Source organism: Rhinoderma darwinii, chromosome 3 (assembly GCF_050947455.1).
Source record: "Rhinoderma darwinii isolate aRhiDar2 chromosome 3, aRhiDar2.hap1, whole genome shotgun sequence".
NCBI lineage: Eukaryota > Metazoa > Chordata > Amphibia > Anura > Rhinodermatidae > Rhinoderma > Rhinoderma darwinii.
In genome coordinates, this window is record NC_134689.1 from 388789670 (window position 1) to 388817657 (window position 27988).

Here is a 27988-nt window from a genome sequence, read left to right on the forward strand (position 1 = left end):
TCTTTGTTCTAGATGGCAAAAATCTGGAAATATGTGATTTAGCCTGTTCCGAAAATGTGTTGTGGAAAAAAGTAAAAACTTCACAAGAGTTCTCAATCACATGAAAATATTTCGTTATTAGCTGGTTTTCATTTGATTTGCCTCACATGATTTCCGGATTCCATGAAAATATTTCCCCTCTATCTGGTTCCGACTTGCTTTGCAATACATAAAAGGAACTTATGGCAATCGGATCCTTGTGTAAGTTTTGAGGTGATCCAGAAATGTGATGCATAAGCAACAATCCTCGTTACATCTGGGCCAGTAGCGCAATGGACAACGCGTCTGACTACGAATCAGAAGATTGTAGGTTCGATTCCTAACTGCCTCGTACATGTTGCCGTGATTGTATAGTGGTTAGTACTCTGCGTTGTGACTGCAGCAACCCCGATCCGAATCCGGGTCACGGCATTAACCCTTTGCTTACTTATTTTTAATGATATTTACCCAAGGTTTAAGAATATTCATGGATTTTCAGGAAATACACAACACATTTTATCTACGGCTTGTTCTCTTTGTTCTAGATGGCAAAAATCTGGAAATATGTGATTTAGCCTGTTCCGAAAATGTGTTGTGGAAAAAAGTAAAAACTTCACAAGAGTTCTCAATCACATGAAAATATTTCGTTATTAGCTGGTTTTCATTTGATTTGCCTCACATGATTTCCGGATTCCATGAAAATATTTCCCCTCTATCTGGTTCCGACTTGCTTTGCAATACATAAAAGGAACTTATGGCAATCGGATCCTTGTGTAAGTTTTGAGGTGATCCAGAAATGTGATGCATAAGCAACAATCCTCGTTGCATCTGGGCCAGTAGCGCAATGGACAACGTGTCTGACTACAAATCAGAAGATTGTAGGTTCGACTCCTACCTGGCTCGTACATGTTGCCGTGATCGTATAGTGGTTAGTACTCTGCGTTGTGGCCGCAGCAACCCCTGTCCGAATCCGGGTCACGGCAGTAACCCTTTGCTTACTTATTTTTAATGATATTTACCCAAGGTTTAAGAATATTCATGGATTTTCAGGAAATACACAACACATTTTATCTACGGCTTGTTCTCTTTGTTCTAGATGGCAAAAATCTGGAAATATGTGATTTAGCCTGTTCCGAAAATGTGTTGTGGAAAAAAGTAAAAACTTCACAAGAGTTCTCAATCACATGAAAATATTTCGTTATTAGCTGGTTTTCATTTGATTTGCCTCACATGATTTCCGGATTCCAAGAAAATATTTCCCCTCTATCTGGTTCCGACTTGCTTTGCAATACATAAAAGGAACTTATGGCAATCGGATCCTTGTGTAAGTTTTGAGGTGATCCAGAAATGTGATGCATAAGCAACAATCCTCGTTGCATCTGGGCCAGTAGCGCAATGGACAACGCGTCTGACTACGAATCAGAAGATTGTAGGTTCGACTCCTAACTGCCTCGTACATGTTGCCGTGATTGTATAGTGGTTAGTACTCTGCGTTGTGACTGCAGCAACCCCGATCCGAATCCGGGTCACGGCAGTAACCCTTTGCTTACTTATTTTTAATGATATTTACCCAAGGTTTAAGAATATTCATGGATTTTCAGGAAATACACAACACATTTTATCTACGGCTTGTTCTCTTTGTTCTAGATGGCAAAAATCTGGAAATATGTGATTTAGCCTGTTCCGAAAATGTGTTGTGGAAAAAAGTAAAAACTTCACAAGAGTTCTCAATCACATGAAAATATTTCGTTATTAGCTGGTTTCCATTTGATTTGCCTCACATGATTTCCGGATTCCATGAAAATATTTCCCCTCTATCTGGTTCCGACTTGCTTTGCAATACATGAAAGGAACTTATGGCAATCGGATCCTTGTGTAAGTTTTGAGGTGATCCAGAAATGTGATGCATAAGCAACAACACGCGTTGCATCTGGGCCAGTGGCGCATTGGACAACGCGTCTGACTACGAATCAGAAGATTGTAGGTTCGACTCCTACCTGGCTCGTACATGTTGCCGTGATCGTATAGTGGTTAGTACTCTGCGTTGTGGCCGCAGCAACCCCGGTCCGAATCCGGGTCACGGCAGTAACCCTTTGCTTACTTATTTTTAATGATATTTACCCAAGGTTTAAGAATATTCATGGATTTTCAGGAAATACACAACACATTTTATCTACGGCTTGTTCTCTTTGTTCTAGATGGCAAAAATCTGGAAATATGTGATTTAGCCTGTTCCGAAAATGTGTTGTGGAAAAAAGTAAAAACTTCACAAGAGTTCTCAATCACATGAAAATATTTCGTTATTAGCTGGTTTTCATTTGATTTGCCTCACATGATTTCCGGATTCCATGAAAATATTTCCCCTCTATCTGGTTCCGACTTGCTTTGCAATACATAAAAGGAACTTATGGCAATCGGATCCTTGTGTAAGTTTTGAGGTGATCCAGAAATGTGATGCATAAGCAACAATCCTCGTTACATCTGGGCCAGTAGCGCAATGGACAACGCGTCTGACTACGAATCAGAAGATTGTAGGTTCGATTCCTAACTGCCTCGTACATGTTGCCGTGATTGTATAGTGGTTAGTACTCTGCGTTGTGACTGCAGCAACCCCGATCCGAATCCGGGTCACGGCAGTAACCCTTTGCTTACTTATTTTTAATGATATTTACCCAAGGTTTAAGAATATTCATGGATTTTCAGGAAATACACAACACATTTTATCTACGGCTTGTTCTCTTTGTTCTAGATGGCAAAAATCTGGAAATATGTGATTTAGCCTGTTCCGAAAATGTGTTGTGGAAAAAAGTAAAAACTTCACAAGAGTTCTCAATCACATGAAAATATTTCGTTATTAGCTGGTTTTCATTTGATTTGCCTCACATGATTTCCGGATTCCATGAAAATATTTCCCCTCTATCTGGTTCCGACTTGCTTTGCAATACATAAAAGGAACTTATGGCAATCGGATCCTTGTGTAAGTTTTGAGGTGATCCAGAAATGTGATGCATAAGCAACAATCCTCGTTGCATCTGGGCCAGTAGCGCAATGGACAACGCGTCTGACTACGAATCAGAAGATTGTAGGTTCGACTCCTACCTGGCTCGTACATGTTGCCGTGATCGTATAGTGGTTAGTACTCTGCGTTGTGGCCGCAGCAACCCCGGTCCGAATCCGGGTCACGGCAGTAACCCTTTGCTTACTTATTTTTAATGATATTTACCCAAGGTTTAAGAATATTCATGGATTTTCAGGAAATACACAACACATTTTATCTACGGCTTGTTCTCTTTGTTCTAGATGGCAAAAATCTGGAAATATGTGATTTAGCCTGTTCCGAAAATGTGTTGTGTAAAAAAGTAAAAACTTCACAAGAGTTCTCAATCACATGAAAATATTTCGTTATTAGCTGGTTTTCATTTGATTTGCCTCACATGATTTCCGGATTCCATGAAAATATTTCCCCTCTATCTGGTTCCGACTTGCTTTGCAATACATAAAAGGAACTTATGGCAATCGGATCCTTGTGTAAGTTTTGAGGTGATCCAGAAATGTGATGCATAAGCAACAATCCTCGTTACATCTGGGCCAGTAGCGCAATGGACAACGCGTCTGACTACGAATCAGAAGATTGTAGGTTCGATTCCTAACTGCCTCGTACATGTTGCCGTGATTGTATAGTGGTTAGTACTCTGCGTTGTGACTGCAGCAACCCCGATCCGAATCCGGGTCACGGCAGTAACCCTTTGCTTACTTATTTTTAATGATATTTACCCAAGGTTTAAGAATATTCATGGATTTTCAGGAAATACACAACACATTTTATCTACGGCTTGTTCTCTTTGTTCTAGATGGCAAAAATCTGGAAATATGTGATTTAGCCTGTTCCGAAAATGTGTTGTGGAAAAAAGTAAAAACTTCACAAGAGTTCTCAATCACATGAAAATATTTCGTTATTAGCTGGTTTTCATTTGATTTGCCTCACATGATTTCCGGATTCCATGAAAATATTTCCCCTCTATCTGGTTCCGACTTGCTTTGCAATACATAAAAGGAACTTATGGCAATCGGATCCTTGTGTAAGTTTTGAGGTGATCCAGAAATGTGATGCATAAGCAACAATCCTCGTTGCATCTGGGCCAGTAGCGCAATGGACAACGCGTCTGACTACGAATCAGAAGATTGTAGGTTCGACTCCTAACTGCCTCGTACATGTTGCCGTGATTGTATAGTGGTTAGTACTCTGCGTTGTGACTGCAGCAACCCCGATCCGAATCCGGGTCACGGCAGTAACCCTTTGCTTACTTATTTTTAATGATATTTACCCAAGGTTTAAGAATATTCATGGATTTTCAGGAAATACACAACACATTTTATCTACGGCTTGTTCTCTTTGTTCTAGATGGCAAAAATCTGGAAATATGTGATTTAGCCTGTTCCGAAAATGTGTTGTGGAAAAAAGTAAAAACTTCACAAGAGTTCTCAATCACATGAAAATATTTCGTTATTAGCTGGTTTTCATTTGATTTGCCTCACATGATTTCCGGATTCCATGAAAATATTTCCCCTCTATCTGGTTCCGACTTGCTTTGCAATACATAAAAGGAACTTATGGCAATCGGATCCTTGTGTAAGTTTTGAGGTGATCCAGAAATGTGATGCATAAGCAACAATCCTCGTTGCATCTGGGCCAGTAGCGCAATGGACAACGCGTCTGACTACGAATCAGAAGATTGTAGGTTCGACTCCTAACTGCCTCGTACATGTTGCCGTGATTGTATAGTGGTTAGTACTCTGCGTTGTGACTGCAGCAACCCCGATCCGAATCCGGGTCACGGCAGTAACCCTTTGCTTACTTATTTTTAATGATATTTACCCAAGGTTTAAGAATATTCATGGATTTTCAGGAAATACACAACACATTTTATCTACGGCTTGTTCTCTTTGTTCTAGATGGCAAAAATCTGGAAATATGTGATTTAGCCTGTTCCGAAAATGTGTTGTGGAAAAAAGTAAAAACTTCACAAGAGTTCTCAATCACATGAAAATATTTCGTTATTAGCTGGTTTCCATTTGATTTGCCTCACATGATTTCCGGATTCCATGAAAATATTTCCCCTCTATCTGGTTCCGACTTGCTTTGCAATACATGAAAGGAACTTATGGCAATCGGATCCTTGTGTAAGTTTTGAGGTGATCCAGAAATGTGATGCATAAGCAACAACACGCGTTGCATCTGGGCCAGTGGCGCAATGGACAACGCGTCTGACTACGAATCAGAAGATTGTAGGTTCGACTCCTACCTGGCTCGTACATGTTGCCGTGATCGTATAGTGGTTAGTACTCTGCGTTGTGGCCGCAGCAACCCCGGTCCGAATCCGGGTCACGGCAGTAACCCTTTGCTTACTTATTTTTAATGATATTTACCCAAGGTTTAAGAATATTCATGGATTTTCAGGAAATACACAACACATTTTATCTACGGCTTGTTCTCTTTGTTCTAGATGGCAAAAATCTGGAAATATGTGATTTAGCCTGTTCCGAAAATGTGTTGTGGAAAAAAGTAAAAACTTCACAAGAGTTCTCAATCACATGAAAATATTTCGTTATTAGCTGGTTTTCATTTGATTTGCCTCACATGATTTCCGGATTCCATGAAAATATTTCCCCTCTATCTGGTTCCGACTTGCTTTGCAATACATAAAAGGAACTTATGGCAATCGGATCCTTGTGTAAGTTTTGAGGTGATCCAGAAATGTGATGCATAAGCAACAATCCTCGTTGCATCTGGGCCAGTAGCGCAATGGACAACGTGTCTGACTACGAATCAGAAGATTGTAGGTTCGACTCCTAACTGCCTCGTACATGTTGCCGTGATCGTATAGTGGTTAGTACTCTGCGTTGTGGCTGCAGCAACCCCGATCCGAATCCGGGTCACGGCAGTAACCCTTTGCTTACTTATTTTTAATGATATTTACCCAAGGTTTAAGAATATTCATGGATTTTCAGGAAATACACAACACATTTTATCTACGGCTTGTTCTCTTTGTTCTAGATGGCAAAAATCTGGAAATATGTGATTTAGCCTGTTCCGAAAATGTGTTGTGGAAAAAAGTAAAAACTTCACAAGAGTTCTCAATCACATGAAAATATTTCGTTATTAGCTGGTTTTCATTTGATTTGCCTCACATGATTTCCGGATTCCATGAAAATATTTCCCCTCTATCTGGTTCCGACTTGCTTTGCAATACATAAAAGGAACTTATGGCAATCGGATCCTTGTGTAAGTTTTGAGGTGATCCAGAAATGTGATGCATAAGCAACAATCCTCGTTGCATCTGGGCCAGTAGCGCAATGGACAACGCGTCTGACTACGAATCAGAAGATTGTAGGTTCGACTCCTAACTGCCTCGTACATGTTGCCGTGATTGTATAGTGGTTAGAACTCTGCGTTGTGACTGCAGCAACCCCGATCCGAATCCGGGTCACGGCAGTAACCCTTTGCTTACTTATTTTTAATGATATTTACCCAAGGTTTAAGAATATTCATGGATTTTCAGGAAATACACAACACATTTTATCTACGGCTTGTTCTCTTTGTTCTAGATGGCAAAAATCTGGAAATATGTGATTTAGCCTGTTCCGAAAATGTGTTGTGGAAAAAAGTAAAAACTTCACAAGAGTTCTCAATCACATGAAAATATTTCGTTATTAGCTGGTTTCCATTTGATTTGCCTCACATGATTTCCGGATTCCATGAAAATATTTCCCCTCTATCTGGTTCCGACTTGCTTTGCAATACATGAAAGGAACTTATGGCAATGGGATCCTTGTGTAAGTTTTGAGGTGATCCAGAAATGTGATGCATAAGCAACAACACGCGTTGCATCTGGGCCAGTGGCGCAATGGACAACGCGTCTGACTACGAATCAGAAGATTGTAGGTTCGACTCCTACCTGGCTCGTACATGTTGCCGTGATCGTATAGTGGTTAGTACTCTGCGTTGTGGCCGCAGCAACCCCGGTCCGGGTCACGGCAGTAACCCTTTGCTTACTTATTTTTAATGATATTTACCCAAGGTTTAAGAATATTCATGGATTTTCAGGAAATACACAACACATTTTATCTACGGCTTGTTCTCTTTGTTCTAGATGGCAAAAATCTGGAAATATGTGATTTAGCCTGTTCCGAAAATGTGTTGTGGAAAAAAGTAAAAACTTCACAAGAGTTCTCAATCACATGAAAATATTTCGTTATTAGCTGGTTTTCATTTGATTTGCCTCACATGATTTCCGGATTCCATGAAAATATTTCCCCTCTATCTGGTTCCGACTTGCTTTGCAATACATAAAAGGAACTTATGGCAATCGGATCCTTGTGTAAGTTTTGAGGTGATCCAGAAATGTGATGCATAAGCAACAATCCTCGTTGCATCTGGGCCAGTAGCGCAATGGACAACGTGTCTGACTACGAATCAGAAGATTGTAGGTTCGACTCCTAACTGCCTCGTACATGTTGCCGTGATCGTATAGTGGTTAGTACTCTGCGTTGTGGCTGCAGCAACCCCGATCCGAATCCGGGTCACGGCAGTAACCCTTTGCTTACTTATTTTTAATGATATTTACCCAAGGTTTAAGAATATTCATGGATTTTCAGGAAATACACAACACATTTTATCTACGGCTTGTTCTCTTTGTTCTAGATGGCAAAAATCTGGAAATATGTGATTTAGCCTGTTCCGAAAATGTGTTGTGGAAAAAAGTAAAAACTTCACAAGAGTTCTCAATCACATGAAAATATTTCGTTATTAGCTGGTTTTCATTTGATTTGCCTCACATGATTTCCGGATTCCATGAAAATATTTCCCCTCTATCTGGTTCCGACTTGCTTTGCAATACATAAAAGGAACTTATGGCAATCGGATCCTTGTGTAAGTTTTGAGGTGATCCAGAAATGTGATGCATAAGCAACAATCCTCGTTGCATCTGGGCCAGTGGCGCAATGGACAACGCATCTGACTACGAATCAGAAGATTGTAGGTTCGACTCCTACCTGGCTCGTACATGTTGCTGTGATCGTATAGTGGTTAGTTCTCTGCGTTGTGGCCGCAGCAACCCCGGTCCGAATCCGGGTCACGGCAGTAACCCTTTGCTTACTTATTTTTAATGATATTTACCCAAGGTTTAAGAATATTCATGGATTTTCAGGAAATACACAACACATTTTATCTACGGCTTGTTCTCTTTGTTCTAGATGGCAAAAATCTGGAAATATGTGATTTAGCCTGTTCCGAAAATGTGTTGTGGAAAAAAGTAAAAACTTCACAAGAGTTCTCAATCACATGAAAATATTTCGTTATTAGCTGGTTTTCATTTGATTTGCCTCACATGATTTCCGGATTCCATGAAAATATTTCCCCTCTATCTGGTTCCGACTTGCTTTGCAATACATAAAAGGAACTTATGGCAATCGGATCCTTGTGTAAGTTTTGAGGTGATCCAGAAATGTGATGCATAAGCAACAATCCTCGTTGCATCTGGGCCAGTAGCGCAATGGACAACGCGTCTGACTACGAGTCAGAAGATTGTAGGTTCGACTCCTACCTGGCTCGTACATGTTGCCGTGATCGTATAGTGGTTAGTACTCTGCGTTGTGGCCGCAGCAACCCCGGTCCGAATCCGGGTCACGGCAGTAACCCTTTGCTTACTTATTTTTAATGATATTTACCCAAGGTTTAAGAATATTCATGGATTTTCAGGAAATACACAACACATTTTATCTACGGCTTGTTCTCTTTGTTCTAGATGGCAAAAATCTGGAAATATGTGATTTAGCCTGTTCCGAAAATGTGTTGTGGAAAAAAGTAAAAACTTCACAAGAGTTCTCAATCACATGAAAATATTTCGTTATTAGCTGGTTTTCAGTTGATTTGCCTCACATGATTTCCGGATTCCATGAAAATATTTCCCCTCTATCTGGTTTCGACTTGCTTTGCAATACATAAAAGGAACTTATGGCAATCGGATCCTTGTGTAAGTTTTGAGGTGATCCAGAAATGTGATGCATAAGCAACAATCCTCGTTGCATCTGGGCCAGTAGCGCAATGGACAACGCGTCTGACTACGAATCAGAAGATTGTAGGTTCGACTCCTAACTGCCTCGTACATGTTGCCGTGATCGTATAGTGGTTAGTACTCTGCGTTGTGGCTGCAGCAACCCCGATCCGAATCCGGGTCACGGCAGTAACCCTTTGCTTACTTATTTTTAATGATATTTACCCAAGGTTTAAGAATATTCATGGATTTTCAGGAAATACACAACACATTTTATCTACGGCTTGTTCTCTTTGTTCTAGATGGCAAAAATCTGGAAATATGTGATTTAGCCTGTTCCGAAAATGTGTTGTGGAAAAAAGTAAAAACTTCACAAGAGTTCTCAATCACATGAAAATATTTCGTTATTAGCTGGTTTCCATTTGATTTGCCTCACATGATTTCCGGATTCCATGAAAATATTTCCCCTCTATCTGGTTCCGACTTGCTTTGCAATACATGAAAGGAACTTATGGCAATCGGATCCTTGTGTAAGTTTTGAGGTGATCCAGAAATGTGATGCATAAGCAACAACACGCGTTGCATCTGGGCCAGTGGCGCAATGGACAACGCGTCTGACGATGAATCAGAAGATTGTAGGTTCGACTCCTACCTGGCTCGTACATGTTGCCGTGATCGTATAGTGGTTAGTACTCTGCGTTGTGGCCGCAGCAACCCCGGTCCGAATCCGGGTCACGGCAGTAACCTTTTGCTTACTTATTTTTAATGATATTTACCCAAGGTTTAAGAATATTCATGGATTTTCAGGAAATACACAACACATTTTATCTACGGCTTGTTCTCTTTGTTCTAGATGGCAAAAATCTGGAAATATGTGATTTAGCCTGTTCCGAAAATGTGTTGTGGAAAAAAGTAAAAACTTCACAAGAGTTCTCAATCACATGAAAATATTTCGTTATTAGCTGGTTTCCATTTGATTTGCCTCACATGATTTCCGGATTCCATGAAAATATTTCCCCTCTATCTGGTTCCGACTTGCTTTGCAATACATGAAAGGAACTTATGGCAATCGGATCCTTGTGTAAGTTTTGAGGTGATCCAGAAATGTGATGCATAAGCAACAATACTCTTTGCTTCTGGGCCAGTGGCGCAATGGACAACGCGTCTGACTATGAATCAGAAGATTGTAGTTTCGACTCCTACCTGGCTCGTACATGTTGCCGTGATCATATAGTGGTTAGTACTCTGCGTTGTGGCCGCAGCAACCCCGGTCCGAATCCGGGTCACGGCAGTAACCCTTTGCTTACTTATTTTTAATGATATTTACCCAAGGTTTAAGAATATTCATGGATTTTCAGGAAATACACAACACATTTTATCTACGGCTTGTTCTCTTTGTTCTAGATGGCAAAAATCTGGAAATATGTGATTTAGCCTGTTCCGAAAATGTGTTGTGGAAAAAAGTAAAAACTTCACAAGAGTTCTCAATCACATGAAAATATTTCGTTATTAGCTGGTTTCCATTTGATTTGCCTCACATGATTTCCGGATTCCATGAAAATATTTCCCCTCTATCTGGTTCCGACTTGCTTTGCAATACATGAAAGGAACTTATGGCAATCGGATCCTTGTGTAAGTTTTGAGGTGATCCAGAAATGTGATGCATAAGCAACAATCCTCGTTGCATCTGGGCCAGTAGCGCAATGGACAACGTGTCTGACTACAAATCAGAAGATTGTAGGTTCGACTCCTACCTGGCTCGTACATGTTGCCGTGATCGTATAGTGGTTAGTACTCTGCGTTGTGGCCGCAGCAACCCCTGTCCGAATCCGGGTCACGGCAGTAACCCTTTGCTTACTTATTTTTAATGATATTTACCCAAGGTTTAAGAATATTCATGGATTTTCAGGAAATACACAACACATTTTATCTACGGCTTGTTCTCTTTGTTCTAGATGGCAAAAATCTGGAAATATGTGATTTAGCCTGTTCCGAAAATGTGTTGTGGAAAAAAGTAAAAACTTCACAAGAGTTCTCAATCACATGAAAATATTTCGTTATTAGCTGGTTTTCATTTGATTTGCCTCACATGATTTCCGGATTCCATGAAAATATTTCCCCTCTATCTGGTTCCGACTTGCTTTGCAATACATAAAAGGAACTTATGGCAATCGGATCCTTGTGTAAGTTTTGAGGTGATCCAGAAATGTGATGCATAAGCAACAATCCTCGTTGCATCTGGGCCAGTAGCGCAATGGACAACGCGTCTGACTACGAATCAGAAGATTGTAGGTTCGACTCCTAACTGCCTCGTACATGTTGCCGTGATTGTATAGTGGTTAGTACTCTGCGTTGTGACTGCAGCAACCCCGATCCGAATCCGGGTCACGGCAGTAACCCTTTGCTTACTTATTTTTAATGATATTTACCCAAGGTTTAAGAATATTCATGGATTTTCAGGAAATACACAACACATTTTATCTACGGCTTGTTCTCTTTGTTCTAGATGGCAAAAATCTGGAAATATGTGATTTAGCCTGTTCCCAAAATGTGTTGTGGAAAAAAGTAAAAACTTCACAAGAGTTCTCAATCACATGAAAATATTTCGTTATTAGCTGGTTTTCAGTTGATTTGCCTCACATGATTTCCGGATTCCATGAAAATATTTCCCCTCTATCTGGTTTCGACTTGCTTTGCAATACATAAAAGGAACTTATGGCAATCGGATCCTTGTGTAAGTTTTGAGGTGATCCAGAAATGTGATGCATAAGCAACAATCCTCGTTGCATCTGGGCCAGTAGCGCAATGGACAACGCGTCTGACTACGAATCAGAAGATTGTAGGTTCGACTCCTAACTGCCTCGTACATGTTGCCGTGATCGTATAGTGGTTAGTACTCTGCGTTGTGGCTGCAGCAACCCCGATCCGAATCCGGGTCACGGCAGTAACCCTTTGCTTACTTATTTTTAATGATATTTACCCAAGGTTTAAGAATATTCATGGATTTTCAGGAAATACACAACACATTTTATCTACGGCTTGTTCTCTTTGTTCTAGATGGCAAAAATCTGGAAATATGTGATTTAGCCTGTTCCGAAAATGTGTTGTGGAAAAAAGTAAAAACTTCACAAGAGTTCTCAATCACATGAAAATATTTCGTTATTAGCTGGTTTCCATTTGATTTGCCTCACATGATTTCCGGATTCCATGAAAATATTTCCCCTCTATCTGGTTCCGACTTGCTTTGCAATACATGAAAGGAACTTATGGCAATCGGATCCTTGTGTAAGTTTTGAGGTGATCCAGAAATGTGATGCATAAGCAACAACACGCGTTGCATCTGGGCCAGTGGCGCAATGGACAACGCGTCTGACGATGAATCAGAAGATTGTAGGTTCGACTCCTACCTGGCTCGTACATGTTGCCGTGATCGTATAGTGGTTAGTACTCTGCGTTGTGGCCGCAGCAACCCCGGTCCGAATCCGGGTCACGGCAGTAACCTTTTGCTTACTTATTTTTAATGATATTTACCCAAGGTTTAAGAATATTCATGGATTTTCAGGAAATACACAACACATTTTATCTACGGCTTGTTCTCTTTGTTCTAGATGGCAAAAATCTGGAAATATGTGATTTAGCCTGTTCCGAAAATGTGTTGTGGAAAAAAGTAAAAACTTCACAAGAGTTCTCAATCACATGAAAATATTTCGTTATTAGCTGGTTTCCATTTGATTTGCCTCACATGATTTCCGGATTCCATGAAAATATTTCCCCTCTATCTGGTTCCGACTTGCTTTGCAATACATGAAAGGAACTTATGGCAATCGGATCCTTGTGTAAGTTTTGAGGTGATCCAGAAATGTGATGCATAAGCAACAACACGCGTTGCATCTGGGCCAGTGGCGCAATGGACAACGCGTCTGACGATGAATCAGAAGATTGTAGGTTCGACTCCTACCTGGCTCGTACATGTTGCCGTGATCGTATAGTGGTTAGTACTCTGCGTTGTGGCCGCAGCAACCCCTGTCCGAATCCGGGTCACGGCAGTAACCCTTTGCTTACTTATTTTTAATGATATTTACCCAAGGTTTAAGAATATTCATGGATTTTCAGGAAATACACAACACATTTTATCTACGGCTTGTTCTCTTTGTTCTAGATGGCAAAAATCTGGAAATATGTGATTTAGCCTGTTCCGAAAATGTGTTGTGGAAAAAAGTAAAAACTTCACAAGAGTTCTCAATCACATGAAAATATTTCGTTATTAGCTGGTTTCCATTTGATTTGCCTCACATGATTTCCGGATTCCATGAAAATATTTCCCCTCTATCTGGTTCCGACTTGCTTTGCAATACATGAAAGGAACTTATGGCAATCGGATCCTTGTGTAAGTTTTGAGGTGATCCAGAAATGTGATGCATAAGCAACAATACTCTTTGCTTCTGGGCCAGTGGCGCAATGGACAACGCGTCTGACTATGAATCAGAAGATTGTAATTTCGACTCCTACCTGGCTCGTACATGTTGCCGTGATCGTATAGTGGTTAGTACTCTGCGTTGTGGCCGCAGCAACCCCGGTCCGAATCCGGGTCACGGCAGTAACCCTTTGCTTACTTATTTTTAATGATATTTACCCAAGGTTTAAGAATATTCATGGATTTTCAGGAAATACACAACACATTTTATCTACGGCTTGTTCTCTTTGTTCTAGATGGCAAAAATCTGGAAATATGTGATTTAGCCTGTTCCGAAAATGTGTTGTGGAAAAAAGTAAAAACTTCACAAGAGTTCTCAATCACATGAAAATATTTCGTTATTAGCTGGTTTCCATTTGATTTGCCTCACATGATTTCCGGATTCCATGAAAATATTTCCCCTCTATCTGGTTCCGACTTGCTTTGCAATACATGAAAGGAACTTATGGCAATCGGATCCTTGTGTAAGTTTTGAGGTGATCCAGAAATGTGATGCATAAGCAACAATCCTCGTTGCATCTGGGCCAGTAGCGCAATGGACAACGTGTCTGACTACAAATCAGAAGATTGTAGGTTCGACTCCTACCTGGCTCGTACATGTTGCCGTGATCGTATAGTGGTTAGTACTCTGCGTTGTGGCCGCAGCAACCCCTGTCCGAATCCGGGTCACGGCAGTAACCCTTTGCTTACTTATTTTTAATGATATTTACCCAAGGTTTAAGAATATTCATGGATTTTCAGGAAATACACAACACATTTTATCTACGGCTTGTTCTCTTTGTTCTAGATGGCAAAAATCTGGAAATATGTGATTTAGCCTGTTCCGAAAATGTGTTGTGGAAAAAAGTAAAAACTTCACAAGAGTTCTCAATCACATGAAAATATTTCGTTATTAGCTGGTTTTCATTTGATTTGCCTCACATGATTTCCGGATTCCATGAAAATATTTCCCCTCTATCTGGTTCCGACTTGCTTTGCAATACATAAAAGGAACTTATGGCAATCGGATCCTTGTGTAAGTTTTGAGGTGATCCAGAAATGTGATGCATAAGCAACAATCCTCGTTGCATCTGGGCCAGTAGCGCAATGGACAACGCGTCTGACTACGAATCAGAAGATTGTAGGTTCGACTCCTAACTGCCTCGTACATGTTGCCGTGATTGTATAGTGGTTAGTACTCTGCGTTGTGACTGCAGCAACCCCGATCCGAATCCGGGTCACGGCAGTAACCCTTTGCTTACTTATTTTTAATGATATTTACCCAAGGTTTAAGAATATTCATGGATTTTCAGGAAATACACAACACATTTTATCTACGGCTTGTTCTCTTTGTTCTAGATGGCAAAAATCTGGAAATATGTGATTTAGCCTGTTCCGAAAATGTGTTGTGGAAAAAAGTAAAAACTTCACAAGAGTTCTCAATCACATGAAAATATTTCGTTATTAGCTGGTTTTCATTTGATTTGCCTCACATGATTTCCGGATTCCATGAAAATATTTCCCCTCTATCTGGTTCCGACTTGCTTTGCAATACATAAAAGGAACTTATGGCAATCGGATCCTTGTGTAAGTTTTGAGGTGATCCAGAAATGTGATGCATAAGCAACAATCCTCGTTGCATCTGGGCCAGTAGCGCAATGGACAACGCGTCTGACTATGAATCAGAAGATTGTAGTTTCGACTCCTACCTGGCTCGTACATGTTTCCGTGATCGTATAGTGGTTAGTACTCTGCGTTGTGGCCGCAGCAACCCCGGTCCGAATCCGGGTCACGGCAGTAACCCTTTGCTTACTTATTTTTAATGATATTTACCCAAGGTTTAAGAATATTCATGGATTTTCAGGAAATACACAACACATTTTATCTACGGCTTGTTCTCTTTGTTCTAGATGGCAAAAATCTGGAAATATGTGATTTAGCCTGTTCCGAAAATGTGTTGTGGAAAAAAGTAAAAACTTCACAAGAGTTCTCAATCACATGAAAATATTTCGTTATTAGCTGGTTTTCATTTGATTTGCCTCACATGATTTCCGGATTCCATGAAAATATTTCCCCTCTATCTGGTTCCGACTTGCTTTGCAATACATGAAAGGAACTTATGGCAATCGGATCCTTGTGTAAGTTTTGAGGTGATCCAGAAATGTGATGCATAAGCAACAATCCTCGTTGCATCTGGGCCAGTAGCGCAATGGACAACGTGTCTGACTACGAATCAGAAGATTGTAGGTTCGACTCCTAACTGCCTCGTACATGTTGCCGTGATCGTATAGTGGTTAGCACTCTGCATTGTGGCTGCAGCAACCCCGATCCGAATCCGGGTCACGGCAGTAACCCTTTGCTTACTTATTTTTAATGATATTTACCCAAGGTTTAAGAATATTCATGGATTTTCAGGAAATACACAACACATTTTATCTACGGCTTGTTCTCTTTGTTCTAGATGGCAAAAATCTGGAAATATGTGATTTAGCCTTTTCCGAAAATGTGTTGTGGAAAAAAGTAAAAACTTCACAAGAGTTCTCAATCACATGAAAATATTTCGTTATTAGCTGGTTTTCATTTGATTTGCCTCACATGATTTCCGGATTCCATGAAAATATTTCCCCTCTATCTGGTTCCGACTTGCTTTGCAATACATAAAAGGAACTTATGGCAATCGGATCCTTGTGTAAGTTTTGAGGTGATCCAGAAATGTGATGCATAAGCAACAATCCTCGTTGCATCTGGGCCAGTAGCGCAATGGACAACGCGTCTGACTACGAATCAGAAGATTGTAGGTTCGACTCCTAACTGCCTCGTACATGTTGCCGTGATTGTATAGTGGTTAGTACTCTGCGTTGTGACTGCAGCAACCCCGATCCGAATCCGGGTCACGGCAGTAACCCTTTGCTTACTTATTTTTAATGATATTTACCCAAGGTTTAAGAATATTCATGGATTTTCAGGAAATACACAACACATTTTATCTACGGCTTGTTCTCTTTGTTCTAGATGGCAAAAATCTGGAAATATGTGATTTAGCCTGTTCCGAAAATGTGTTGTGGAAAAAAGTAAAAACTTCACAAGAGTTCTCAATCACATGAAAATATTTCGTTATTAGCTGGTTTTCATTTGATTTGCCTCACATGATTTCCGGATTCCATGAAAATATTTCCCCTCTATCTGGTTCCGACTTGCTTTGCAATACATAAAAGGAACTTATGGCAATCGGATCCTTGTGTAAGTTTTGAGGTGATCCAGAAATGTGATGCATAAGCAACAATCCTCGTTGCATCTGGGCCAGTAGCGCAATGGACAACGCGTCTGACTACGAATCAGAAGATTGTAGGTTCGACTCCTAACTGCCTCGTACATGTTGCCGTGATTGTATAGTGGTTAGTACTCTGCGTTGTGACTGCAGCAACCCCGATCCGAATCCGGGTCACGGCAGTAACCCTTTGCTTACTTATTTTTAATGATATTTACCCAAGGTTTAAGAATATTCATGGATTTTCAGGAAATACACAACACATTTTATCTACGGCTTGTTCTCTTTGTTCTAGATGGCAAAAATCTGGAAATATGTGATTTAGCCTGTTCCGAAAATGTGTTGTGGAAAAAAGTAAAAACTTCACAAGAGTTCTCAATCACATGAAAATATTTCGTTATTAGCTGGTTTTCATTTGATTTGCCTCACATGATTTCCGGATTCCATGAAAATATTTCCCCTCTATCTGGTTCCGACTTGCTTTGCAATACATAAAAGGAACTTATGGCAATCGGATCCTTGTGTAAGTTTTGAGGTGATCCAGAAATGTGATGCATAAGCAACAATCCTCGTTGCATCTGGGCCAGTAGCGCAATGGACAACGTGTCTGACTACAAATCAGAAGATTGTAGGTTCGACTCCTACCTGGCTCGTACATGTTGCCGTGATCGTATAGTGGTTAGTACTCTGCGTTGTGGCCGCAGCAACCCCTGTCCGAATCCGGGTCACGGCAGTAACCCTTTGCTTACTTATTTTTAATGATATTTACCCAAGGTTTAAGAATATTCATGGATTTTCAGGAAATACACAACACATTTTATCTACGGCTTGTTCTCTTTGTTCTAGATGGCAAAAATCTGGAAATATGTGATTTAGCCTGTTCCGAAAATGTGTTGTGGAAAAAAGTAAAAACTTCACAAGAGTTCTCAATCACATGAAAATATTTCGTTATTAGCTGGTTTTCATTTGATTTGCCTCACATGATTTCCGGATTCCATGAAAATATTTCCCCTCTATCTGGTTCCGACTTGCTTTGCAATACATAAAAGGAACTTATGGCAATCGGATCCTTGTGTAAGTTTTGAGGTGATCCAGAAATGTGATGCATAAGCAACAATCCTCGTTGCATCTGGGCCAGTAGCGCAATGGACAACGTGTCTGACTACAAATCAGAAGATTGTAGGTTCGACTCCTACCTGGCTCGTACATGTTGCCGTGATCGTATAGTGGTTAGTACTCTGCGTTGTGGCCGCAGCAACCCCTGTCCGAATCCGGGTCACGGCAGTAACCCTTTGCTTACTTATTTTTAATGATATTTACCCAAGGTTTAAGAATATTCATGGATTTTCAGGAAATACACAACACATTTTATCTACGGCTTGTTCTCTTTGTTCTAGATGGCAAAAATCTGGAAATATGTGATTTAGCCTGTTCCGAAAATGTGTTGTGGAAAAAAGTAAAAACTTCACAAGAGTTCTCAATCACATGAAAATATTTCGTTATTAGCTGGTTTCCATTTGATTTGCCTCACATGATTTCCGGATTCCATGAAAATATTTCCCCTCTATCTGGTTCCGACTTGCTTTGCAATACATGAAAGGAACTTATGGCAATCGGATCCTTGTGTAAGTTTTGAGGTGATCCAGAAATGTGATGCATAAGCAACAACACGCGTTGCATCTGGGCCAGTGGCGCAATGGACAACGCGTCTGACTACGAATCAGAAGATTGTAGGTTCGACTCCTACCTGGCTTGTACATGTTGCCGTGATCGTATAGTGGTTAGTACTCTGCGTTGTGGCCGCAGCAACCCCGGTCCGAATCCGGGTCACGGCAGTAACCCTTTGCTTACTTATTTTTAATGATATTTACCCAAGGTTTAAGAATATTCATGGATTTTCAGGAAATACACAACACATTTTATCTACGGCTTGTTCTCTTTGTTCTAGATGGCAAAAATCTGGAAATATGTGATTTAGCCTGTTCCGAAAATGTGTTGTGGAAAAAAGTAAAAACTTCACAAGAGTTCTCAATCACATGAAAATATTTCGTTATTAGCTGGTTTCCATTTGATTTGCCTCACATGATTTCCGGATTCCATGAAAATATTTCCCCTCTATCTGGTTCCGACTTGCTTTGCAATACATGAAAGGAACTTATGGCAATCGGATCCTTGTGTAAGTTTTGAGGTGATCCAGAAATGTGATGCATAAGCAACAACACGCGTTGCATCTGGGCCAGTGGCGCAATGGACAACGCGTCTGACTACGAATCAGAAGATTGTAGGTTCGACTCCTACCTGGCTCGTACATGTTGCCGTGATCGTATAGTGGTTAGTACTCTGCGTTGTGGCCGCAGCAACCCCGGTCCGAATCCGGGTCACGGCAGTAACCCTTTGCTTACTTATTTTTAATGATATTTACCCAAGGTTTAAGAATATTCATGGATTTTCAGGAAATACACAACACATTTTATCTACGGCTTGTTCTCTTTGTTCTAGATGGCAAAAATCTGGAAATATGTGATTTAGCCTGTTCCGAAAATGTGTTGTGGAAAAAAGTAAAAACTTCACAAGAGTTCTCAATCACATGAAAATATTTCGTTATTAGCTGGTTTTCATTTGATTTGCCTCACATGATTTCCGGATTCCATGAAAATATTTCCCCTCTATCTGGTTCCGACTTGCTTTGCAATACATAAAAGGAACTTATGGCAATCGGATCCTTGTGTAAGTTTTGAGGTGATCCAGAAATGTGATGCATAAGCAACAATCCTCGTTGCATCTGGGCCAGTAGCGCAATGGACAACGTGTCTGACTACGAATCAGAAGATTGTAGGTTCGACTCCTAACTGCCTCGTACATGTTGCCGTGATCGTATAGTGGTTAGTACTCTGCGTTGTGGCTGCAGCAACCCCGATCCGAATCCGGGTCACGGCAGTAACCCTTTGCTTACTTATTTTTAATGATATTTACCCAAGGTTTAAGAATATTCATGGATTTTCAGGAAATACAAAACACATTTTATCTACGGCTTGTTCTCTTTGTTCTAGATGGCAAAAATCTGGAAATATGTGATTTAGCCTGTTCCGAAAATGTGTTGTGGAAAAAAGTAAAAACTTCACAAGAGTTCTCAATCACATGAAAATATTTCGTTATTAGCTGGTTTTCATTTGATTTGCCTCACATGATTTCCGGATTCCATGAAAATATTTCCCCTCTATCTGGTTCCGACTTGCTTTGCAATACATAAAAGGAACTTATGGCAATCGGATCCTTGTGTAAGTTTTGAGGTGATCCAGAAATGTGATGCATAAGCAACAATCCTCGTTGCATCTGGGCCAGTAGCGCAATGGACAACGCGTCTGACTACGAGTCAGAAGATTGTAGGTTCGACTCCTACCTGGCTCGTACATGTTGCCGTGATCGTATAGTGGTTAGTACTCTGCGTTGTGGCCGCAGCAACCCCGGTCCGAATCCGGGTCATGGCAGTAACCCTTTGCTTACTTATTTTTAATGATATTTACCCAAGGTTTAAGAATATTCATGGATTTTCAGGAAATACACAACACATTTTATCTACGGCTTGTTCTCTTTGTTCTAGATGGCAAAAATCTGGAAATATGTGATTTAGCCTGTTCCGAAAATGTGTTGTGGAAAAAAGTAAAAACTTCACAAGAGTTCTCAATCACATGAAAATATTTCGTTATTAGCTGGTTTTCAGTTGATTTGCCTCACATGATTTCCGGATTCCATGAAAATATTTCCCCTCTATCTGGTTCCGACTTGCTTTGCAATACATAAAAGGAACTTATGGCAATCGGATCCTTGTGTAAGTTTTGAGGTGATCCAGAAATGTGATGCATAAGCAACAATCTTCGTTGCATCTGGGCCAGTGGCGCAATGGATAACGCATCTGACTACGAATCAGAAGATTGTAGGTTCGACTCCTACCTGGCTCGTACATGTTGCCGTGATCGTATAGTGGTTAGTACTCTGCGTTGTGGCCGCAGCAACCCCGGTCCGAATCCGGGTCACGGCAGTAACCAACCCTTTGCTTACTTATTTTTAATGATATTTACCCAAGGTTTAAGAATATTCATGGATTTTCAGGAAATACACAACACATTTTATCTACGGCTTGTTCTCTTTGTTCTAGATGGCAAAAATCTGGAAATATGTGATTTAGCCTGTTCCGAAAATGTGTTGTGGAAAAAAGTAAAAACTTCACAAGAGTTCTCAATCACATGAAAATATTTCGTTATTAGCTGGTTTCCATTTGATTTGCCTCACATGATTTCCGGATTCCATGAAAATATTTCCCCTCTATCTGGTTCCGACTTGCTTTGCAATACATGAAAGGAACTTATGGCAATCGGATCCTTGTGTAAGTTTTGAGGTGATCCAGAAATGTGATGCATAAGCAACAACACGCGTTGCATCTGGGCCAGTGGCGCAATGGACAACGCGTCTGACTACGAATCAGAAGATTGTAGGTTCGACTCCTACCTGGCTTGTACATGTTGCCGTGATCGTATAGTGGTTAGTACTCTGCGTTGTGGCCGCAGCAACCCCGGTCCGAATCCGGGTCACGGCAGTAACCCTTTGCTTACTTATTTTTAATGATATTTACCCAAGGTTTAAGAATATTCATGGATTTTCAGGAAATACACAACACATTTTATCTACGGCTTGTTCTCTTTGTTCTAGATGGCAAAAATCTGGAAATATGTGATTTAGCCTGTTCCGAAAATGTGTTGTGGAAAAAAGTAAAAACTTCACAAGAGTTCTCAATCACATGAAAATATTTCGTTATTAGCTGGTTTCCATTTGATTTGCCTCACATGATTTCCGGATTCCATGAAAATATTTCCCCTCTATCTGGTTCCGACTTGCTTTGCAATACATGAAAGGAACTTATGGCAATCGGATCCTTGTGTAAGTTTTGAGGTGATCCAGAAATGTGATGCATAAGCAACAACACGCGTTGCATCTGGGCCAGTGGCGCAATGGACAACGCGTCTGACTACGAATCAGAAGATTGTAGGTTCGACTCCTACCTGGCTCGTACATGTTGCCGTGATCGTATAGTGGTTAGTACTCTGCGTTGTGGCCGCAGCAACCCCGGTCCGAATCCGGGTCACGGCAGTAACCCTTTGCTTACTTATTTTTAATGATATTTACCCAAGGTTTAAGAATATTCATGGATTTTCAGGAAATACACAACACATTTTATCTACGGCTTGTTCTCTTTGTTCTAGATGGCAAAAATCTGGAAATATGTGATTTAGCCTGTTCCGAAAATGTGTTGTGGAAAAAAGTAAAAACTTCACAAGAGTTCTCAATCACATGAAAATATTTCGTTATTAGCTGGTTTTCATTTGATTTGCCTCACATGATTTCCGGATTCCATGAAAATATTTCCCCTCTATCTGGTTCCGACTTGCTTTGCAATACATAAAAGGAACTTATGGCAATCGGATCCTTGTGTAAGTTTTGAGGTGATCCAGAAATGTGATGCATAAGCAACAATCCTCGTTGCATCTGGGCCAGTAGCGCAATGGACAACGTGTCTGACTACGAATCAGAAGATTGTAGGTTCGACTCCTAACTGCCTCGTACATGTTGCCGTGATCGTATAGTGGTTAGTACTCTGCGTTGTGGCTGCAGCAACCCCGATCCGAATCCGGGTCACGGCAGTAACCCTTTGCTTACTTATTTTTAATGATATTTACCCAAGGTTTAAGAATATTCATGGATTTTCAGGAAATACAAAACACATTTTATCTACGGCTTGTTCTCTTTGTTCTAGATGGCAAAAATCTGGAAATATGTGATTTAGCCTGTTCCGAAAATGTGTTGTGGAAAAAAGTAAAAACTTCACAAGAGTTCTCAATCACATGAAAATATTTCGTTATTAGCTGGTTTTCATTTGATTTGCCTCACATGATTTCCGGATTCCATGAAAATATTTCCCCTCTATCTGGTTCCGACTTGCTTTGCAATACATAAAAGGAACTTATGGCAATCGGATCCTTGTGTAAGTTTTGAGGTGATCCAGAAATGTGATGCATAAGCAACAATCCTCGTTGCATCTGGGCCAGTAGCGCAATGGACAACGCGTCTGACTACGAGTCAGAAGATTGTAGGTTCGACTCCTACCTGGCTCGTACATGTTGCCGTGATCGTATAGTGGTTAGTACTCTGCGTTGTGGCCGCAGCAACCCCGGTCCGAATCCGGGTCATGGCAGTAACCCTTTGCTTACTTATTTTTAATGATATTTACCCAAGGTTTAAGAATATTCATGGATTTTCAGGAAATACACAACACATTTTATCTACGGCTTGTTCTCTTTGTTCTAGATGGCAAAAATCTGGAAATATGTGATTTAGCCTGTTCCGAAAATGTGTTGTGGAAAAAAGTAAAAACTTCACAAGAGTTCTCAATCACATGAAAATATTTCGTTATTAGCTGGTTTTCAGTTGATTTGCCTCACATGATTTCCGGATTCCATGAAAATATTTCCCCTCTATCTGGTTCCGACTTGCTTTGCAATACATAAAAGGAACTTATGGCAATCGGATCCTTGTGTAAGTTTTGAGGTGATCCAGAAATGTGATGCATAAGCAACAATCTTCGTTGCATCTGGGCCAGTGGCGCAATGGATAACGCATCTGACTACGAATCAGAAGATTGTAGGTTCGACTCCTACCTGGCTCGTACATGTTGCCGTGATCGTATAGTGGTTAGTACTCTGCGTTGTGGCCGCAGCAACCCCGGTCCGAATCCGGGTCACGGCAGTAACCAACCCTTTGCTTACTTATTTTTAATGATATTTACCCAAGGTTTAAGAATATTCATGGATTTTCAGGAAATACACAACACATTTTATCTACGGCTTGTTCTCTTTGTTCTAGATGGCAAAAATCTGGAAATATGTGATTTAGCCTGTTCCGAAAATGTGTTGTGGAAAAAAGTAAAAACTTCACAAGAGTTCTCAATCACATGAAAATATTTCGTTATTAGCTGGTTTTCAGTTGATTTGCCTCACATGATTTCCGGATTCCATGAAAATATTTCCCCTCTATCTGGTTCCGACTTGCTTTGCAATACATAAAAGGAACTTATGGCAATCGGATCCTTGTGTAAGTTTTGAGGTGATCCAGAAATGTGATGCATAAGCAACAATCCTCGTTGCATCTGGGCCAGTAGCGCAATGGACAACGCGTCTGACTACGAATCAGAAGATTGTAGGTTCGATCCTAACTGCCTCGTACATGTTGCCGTGATCGTATAGTGGTTAGTACTCTGCGTTGTGGCTGCAGCAACCCCGATCCGAATCCGGGTCACGGCAGTAACCCTTTGCTTACTTATTTTTAATGATATTTACCCAAGGTTTAAGAATATTCATGGATTTTCAGGAAATACACAACACATTTTATCTACGGCTTGTTCTCTTTGTTCTAGATGGCAAAAATCTGGAAATATGTGATTTAGCCTGTTCCGAAAATGTGTTGTGGAAAAAAGTAAAAACTTCACAAGAGTTCTCAATCACATGAAAATATTTCGTTATTAGCTGGTTTTCATTTGATTTGCCTCACATGATTTCCGGATTCCATGAAAATATTTCCCCTCTATCTGGTTCCGACTTGCTTTGCAATACATAAAAGGAACTTATGGCAATCGGATCCTTGTGTAAGTTTTGAGGTGATCCAGAAATGTGATGCATAAGCAACAATCTTCGTTGCATCTGGGCCAGTGGCGCAATGGATAACGCATCTGACTACGAATCAGAAGATTGTAGGTTCGACTCCTACCTGGCTCGTACATGTTGCCGTGATCGTATAGTGGTTAGTACTCTGAGTTGTGGCCGCAGCAACCCCGGTCCGAATCCGGGTCACGGCAGTAACCCTTTGCTTACTTATTTTTAATGATATTTACCCAAGGTTTAAGAATATTCATGGATTTTCAGGAAATACACAACACATTTTATCTACGGCTTGTTCTCTTTGTTCTAGATGGCAAAAATCTGGAAATATGTGATTTAGCCTGTTCCGAAAATGTGTTGTGGAAAAAAGTAAAAACTTCACAAGAGTTCTCAATCACATGAAAATATTTCGTTATTAGCTGGTTTTCATTTGATTTGCCTCACATGATTTCCGGATTCCATGAAAATATTTCCCCTCTATCTGGTTCCGACTTGCTTTGCAATACATAAAAGGAACTTATGGCAATCGGATCCTTGTGTAAGTTTTGAGGTGATCCAGAAATGTGATGCATAAGCAACAATCCTCGTTGCATCTGGGCCAGTAGCGCAATGGACAACGCGTCTGACTACGAGTCAGAAGATTGTAGGTTCGACTCCTACCTGGCTCGTACATGTTGCCGTGATCGTATAGTGGTTAGTACTCTGCGTTGTGGCCGCAGCAACCCCGGTCCGAATCCGGGTCACGGCAGTAACCCTTTGCTTACTTATTTTTAATGATATTTACCCAAGGTTTAAGAATATTCATGGATTTTCAGGAAATACACAACACATTTTATCTACGGCTTGTTCTCTTTGTTCTAGATGGCAAAAATCTGGAAATATGTGATTTAGCCTGTTCCGAAAATGTGTTGTGGAAAAAAGTAAAAACTTCACAAGAGTTCTCAATCACATGAAAATATTTCGTTATTAGCTGGTTTCCATTTGATTTGCCTCACATGATTTCCGGATTCCATGAAAATATTTCCCCTCTATCTGGTTCCGACTTGCTTTGCAATACATGAAAGGAACTTATGGCAATCGGATCCTTGTGTAAGTTTTGAGGTGATCCAGAAATGTGATGCATAAGCAACAACACGCGTTGCATCTGGGCCAGTGGCGCAATGGACAACGCGTCTGACTACGAATCAGAAGATTGTAGGTTCGACTCCTACCTGGCTTGTACATGTTGCCGTGATCGTATAGTGGTTAGTACTCTGCGTTGTGGCCGCAGCAACCCCGGTCCGAATCCGGGTCACGGCAGTAACCCTTTGCTTACTTATTTTTAATGATATTTACCCAAGGTTTAAGAATATTCATGGATTTTCAGGAAATACACAACACATTTTATCTACGGCTTGTTCTCTTTGTTCTAGATGGCAAAAATCTGGAAATATGTGATTTAGCCTGTTCCGAAAATGTGTTGTGGAAAAAAGTAAAAACTTCACAAGAGTTCTCAATCACATGAAAATATTTCGTTATTAGCTGGTTTCCATTTGATTTGCCTCACATGATTTCCGGATTCCATGAAAATATTTCCCCTCTATCTGGTTCCGACTTGCTTTGCAATACATGAAAGGAACTTATGGCAATCGGATCCTTGTGTAAGTTTTGAGGTGATCCAGAAATGTGATGCATAAGCAACAACACGCGTTGCATCTGGGCCAGTGGCGCAATGGACAACGCGTCTGACTACGAATCAGAAGATTGTAGGTTCGACTCCTACCTGGCTCGTACATGTTGCCGTGATCGTATAGTGGTTAGTACTCTGCGTTGTGGCCGCAGCAACCCCGGTCCGAATCCGGGTCACGGCAGTAACCCTTTGCTTACTTATTTTTAATGATATTTACCCAAGGTTTAAGAATATTCATGGATTTTCAGGAAATACACAACACATTTTATCTACGGCTTGTTCTCTTTGTTCTAGATGGCAAAAATCTGGAAATATGTGATTTAGCCTGTTCCGAAAATGTGTTGTGGAAAAAAGTAAAAACTTCACAAGAGTTCTCAATCACATGAAAATATTTCGTTATTAGCTGGTTTTCATTTGATTTGCCTCACATGATTTCCGGATTCCATGAAAATATTTCCCCTCTATCTGGTTCCGACTTGCTTTGCAATACATAAAAGGAACTTATGGCAATCGGATCCTTGTGTAAGTTTTGAGGTGATCCAGAAATGTGATGCATAAGCAACAATCCTCGTTGCATCTGGGCCAGTAGCGCAATGGACAACGTGTCTGACTACGAATCAGAAGATTGTAGGTTCGACTCCTAACTGCCTCGTACATGTTGCCGTGATCGTATAGTGGTTAGTACTCTGCGTTGTGGCTGCAGCAACCCCGATCCGAATCCGGGTCACGGCAGTAACCCTTTGCTTACTTATTTTTAATGATATTTACCCAAGGTTTAAGAATATTCATGGATTTTCAGGAAATACAAAACACATTTTATCTACGGCTTGTTCTCTTTGTTCTAGATGGCAAAAATCTGGAAATATGTGATTTAGCCTGTTCCGAAAATGTGTTGTGGAAAAAAGTAAAAACTTCACAAGAGTTCTCAATCACATGAAAATATTTCGTTATTAGCTGGTTTTCATTTGATTTGCCTCACATGATTTCCGGATTCCATGAAAATATTTCCCCTCTATCTGGTTCCGACTTGCTTTGCAATACATAAAAGGAACTTATGGCAATCGGATCCTTGTGTAAGTTTTGAGGTGATCCAGAAATGTGATGCATAAGCAACAATCCTCGTTGCATCTGGGCCAGTAGCGCAATGGACAACGCGTCTGACTACGAGTCAGAAGATTGTAGGTTCGACTCCTACCTGGCTCGTACATGTTGCCGTGATCGTATAGTGGTTAGTACTCTGCGTTGTGGCCGCAGCAACCCCGGTCCGAATCCGGGTCATGGCAGTAACCCTTTGCTTACTTATTTTTAATGATATTTACCCAAGGTTTAAGAATATTCATGGATTTTCAGGAAATACACAACACATTTTATCTACGGCTTGTTCTCTTTGTTCTAGATGGCAAAAATCTGGAAATATGTGATTTAGCCTGTTCCGAAAATGTGTTGTGGAAAAAAGTAAAAACTTCACAAGAGTTCTCAATCACATGAAAATATTTCGTTATTAGCTGGTTTTCAGTTGATTTGCCTCACATGATTTCCGGATTCCATGAAAATATTTCCCCTCTATCTGGTTCCGACTTGCTTTGCAATACATAAAAGGAACTTATGGCAATCGGATCCTTGTGTAAGTTTTGAGGTGATCCAGAAATGTGATGCATAAGCAACAATCTTCGTTGCATCTGGGCCAGTGGCGCAATGGATAACGCATCTGACTACGAATCAGAAGATTGTAGGTTCGACTCCTACCTGGCTTGTACATGTTGCCGTGATCGTATAGTGGTTAGTACTCTGCGTTGTGGCCGCAGCAACCCCGGTCCGAAT

The 27988-nt window shown here is 40.6% G+C and overlaps 16 non-coding genes across 16 annotated transcripts; all 16 read left to right on the top strand.

The window, feature by feature from the left end:
- The first annotated feature begins 848 nt into the window (after window positions 1–848).
- TRNAC-ACA (transfer RNA cysteine (anticodon ACA)) lies at window positions 849–921 on the top strand. The gene has a single exon. It is a non-coding gene; the product is annotated as a tRNA-Cys (tRNA).
- A 2131-nt stretch (window positions 922–3052) lies between these two features.
- Window positions 3053–3125, top strand: TRNAR-ACG (transfer RNA arginine (anticodon ACG)). Its single transcript has one exon. It is a non-coding gene; the product is annotated as a tRNA-Arg (tRNA).
- Window positions 3126–5256: 2131 nt separating this feature from the next.
- Window positions 5257–5329, top strand: TRNAR-ACG (transfer RNA arginine (anticodon ACG)). Its single transcript has one exon. It is a non-coding gene; the product is annotated as a tRNA-Arg (tRNA).
- A 1580-nt stretch (window positions 5330–6909) lies between these two features.
- Window positions 6910–6982, top strand: TRNAR-ACG (transfer RNA arginine (anticodon ACG)). The gene has a single exon. It is a non-coding gene; the product is annotated as a tRNA-Arg (tRNA).
- Window positions 6983–9658: 2676 nt separating this feature from the next.
- Window positions 9659–9731, top strand: TRNAH-AUG (transfer RNA histidin (anticodon AUG)). Its single transcript has one exon. It is a non-coding gene; the product is annotated as a tRNA-His (tRNA).
- A 478-nt stretch (window positions 9732–10209) lies between these two features.
- Window positions 10210–10282, top strand: TRNAH-AUG (transfer RNA histidin (anticodon AUG)). The gene has a single exon. It is a non-coding gene; the product is annotated as a tRNA-His (tRNA).
- Window positions 10283–10760: 478 nt separating this feature from the next.
- TRNAC-ACA (transfer RNA cysteine (anticodon ACA)) lies at window positions 10761–10833 on the top strand. Its single transcript has one exon. It is a non-coding gene; the product is annotated as a tRNA-Cys (tRNA).
- A 1580-nt stretch (window positions 10834–12413) lies between these two features.
- Window positions 12414–12486, top strand: TRNAH-AUG (transfer RNA histidin (anticodon AUG)). Its single transcript has one exon. It is a non-coding gene; the product is annotated as a tRNA-His (tRNA).
- A 478-nt stretch (window positions 12487–12964) lies between these two features.
- Window positions 12965–13037, top strand: TRNAH-AUG (transfer RNA histidin (anticodon AUG)). Its single transcript has one exon. It is a non-coding gene; the product is annotated as a tRNA-His (tRNA).
- A 1029-nt stretch (window positions 13038–14066) lies between these two features.
- TRNAC-ACA (transfer RNA cysteine (anticodon ACA)) lies at window positions 14067–14139 on the top strand. The gene has a single exon. It is a non-coding gene; the product is annotated as a tRNA-Cys (tRNA).
- A 1029-nt stretch (window positions 14140–15168) lies between these two features.
- On the top strand, window positions 15169–15241 carry TRNAH-AUG (transfer RNA histidin (anticodon AUG)). Its single transcript has one exon. It is a non-coding gene; the product is annotated as a tRNA-His (tRNA).
- A 2131-nt stretch (window positions 15242–17372) lies between these two features.
- TRNAC-ACA (transfer RNA cysteine (anticodon ACA)) lies at window positions 17373–17445 on the top strand. Its single transcript has one exon. It is a non-coding gene; the product is annotated as a tRNA-Cys (tRNA).
- Window positions 17446–17923: 478 nt separating this feature from the next.
- TRNAC-ACA (transfer RNA cysteine (anticodon ACA)) lies at window positions 17924–17996 on the top strand. The gene has a single exon. It is a non-coding gene; the product is annotated as a tRNA-Cys (tRNA).
- A 1029-nt stretch (window positions 17997–19025) lies between these two features.
- Window positions 19026–19098, top strand: TRNAR-ACG (transfer RNA arginine (anticodon ACG)). Its single transcript has one exon. It is a non-coding gene; the product is annotated as a tRNA-Arg (tRNA).
- Window positions 19099–21784: 2686 nt separating this feature from the next.
- TRNAR-ACG (transfer RNA arginine (anticodon ACG)) lies at window positions 21785–21857 on the top strand. Its single transcript has one exon. It is a non-coding gene; the product is annotated as a tRNA-Arg (tRNA).
- A 4338-nt stretch (window positions 21858–26195) lies between these two features.
- TRNAR-ACG (transfer RNA arginine (anticodon ACG)) lies at window positions 26196–26268 on the top strand. Its single transcript has one exon. It is a non-coding gene; the product is annotated as a tRNA-Arg (tRNA).
- Window positions 26269–27988: the final 1720 nt, after the last annotated feature.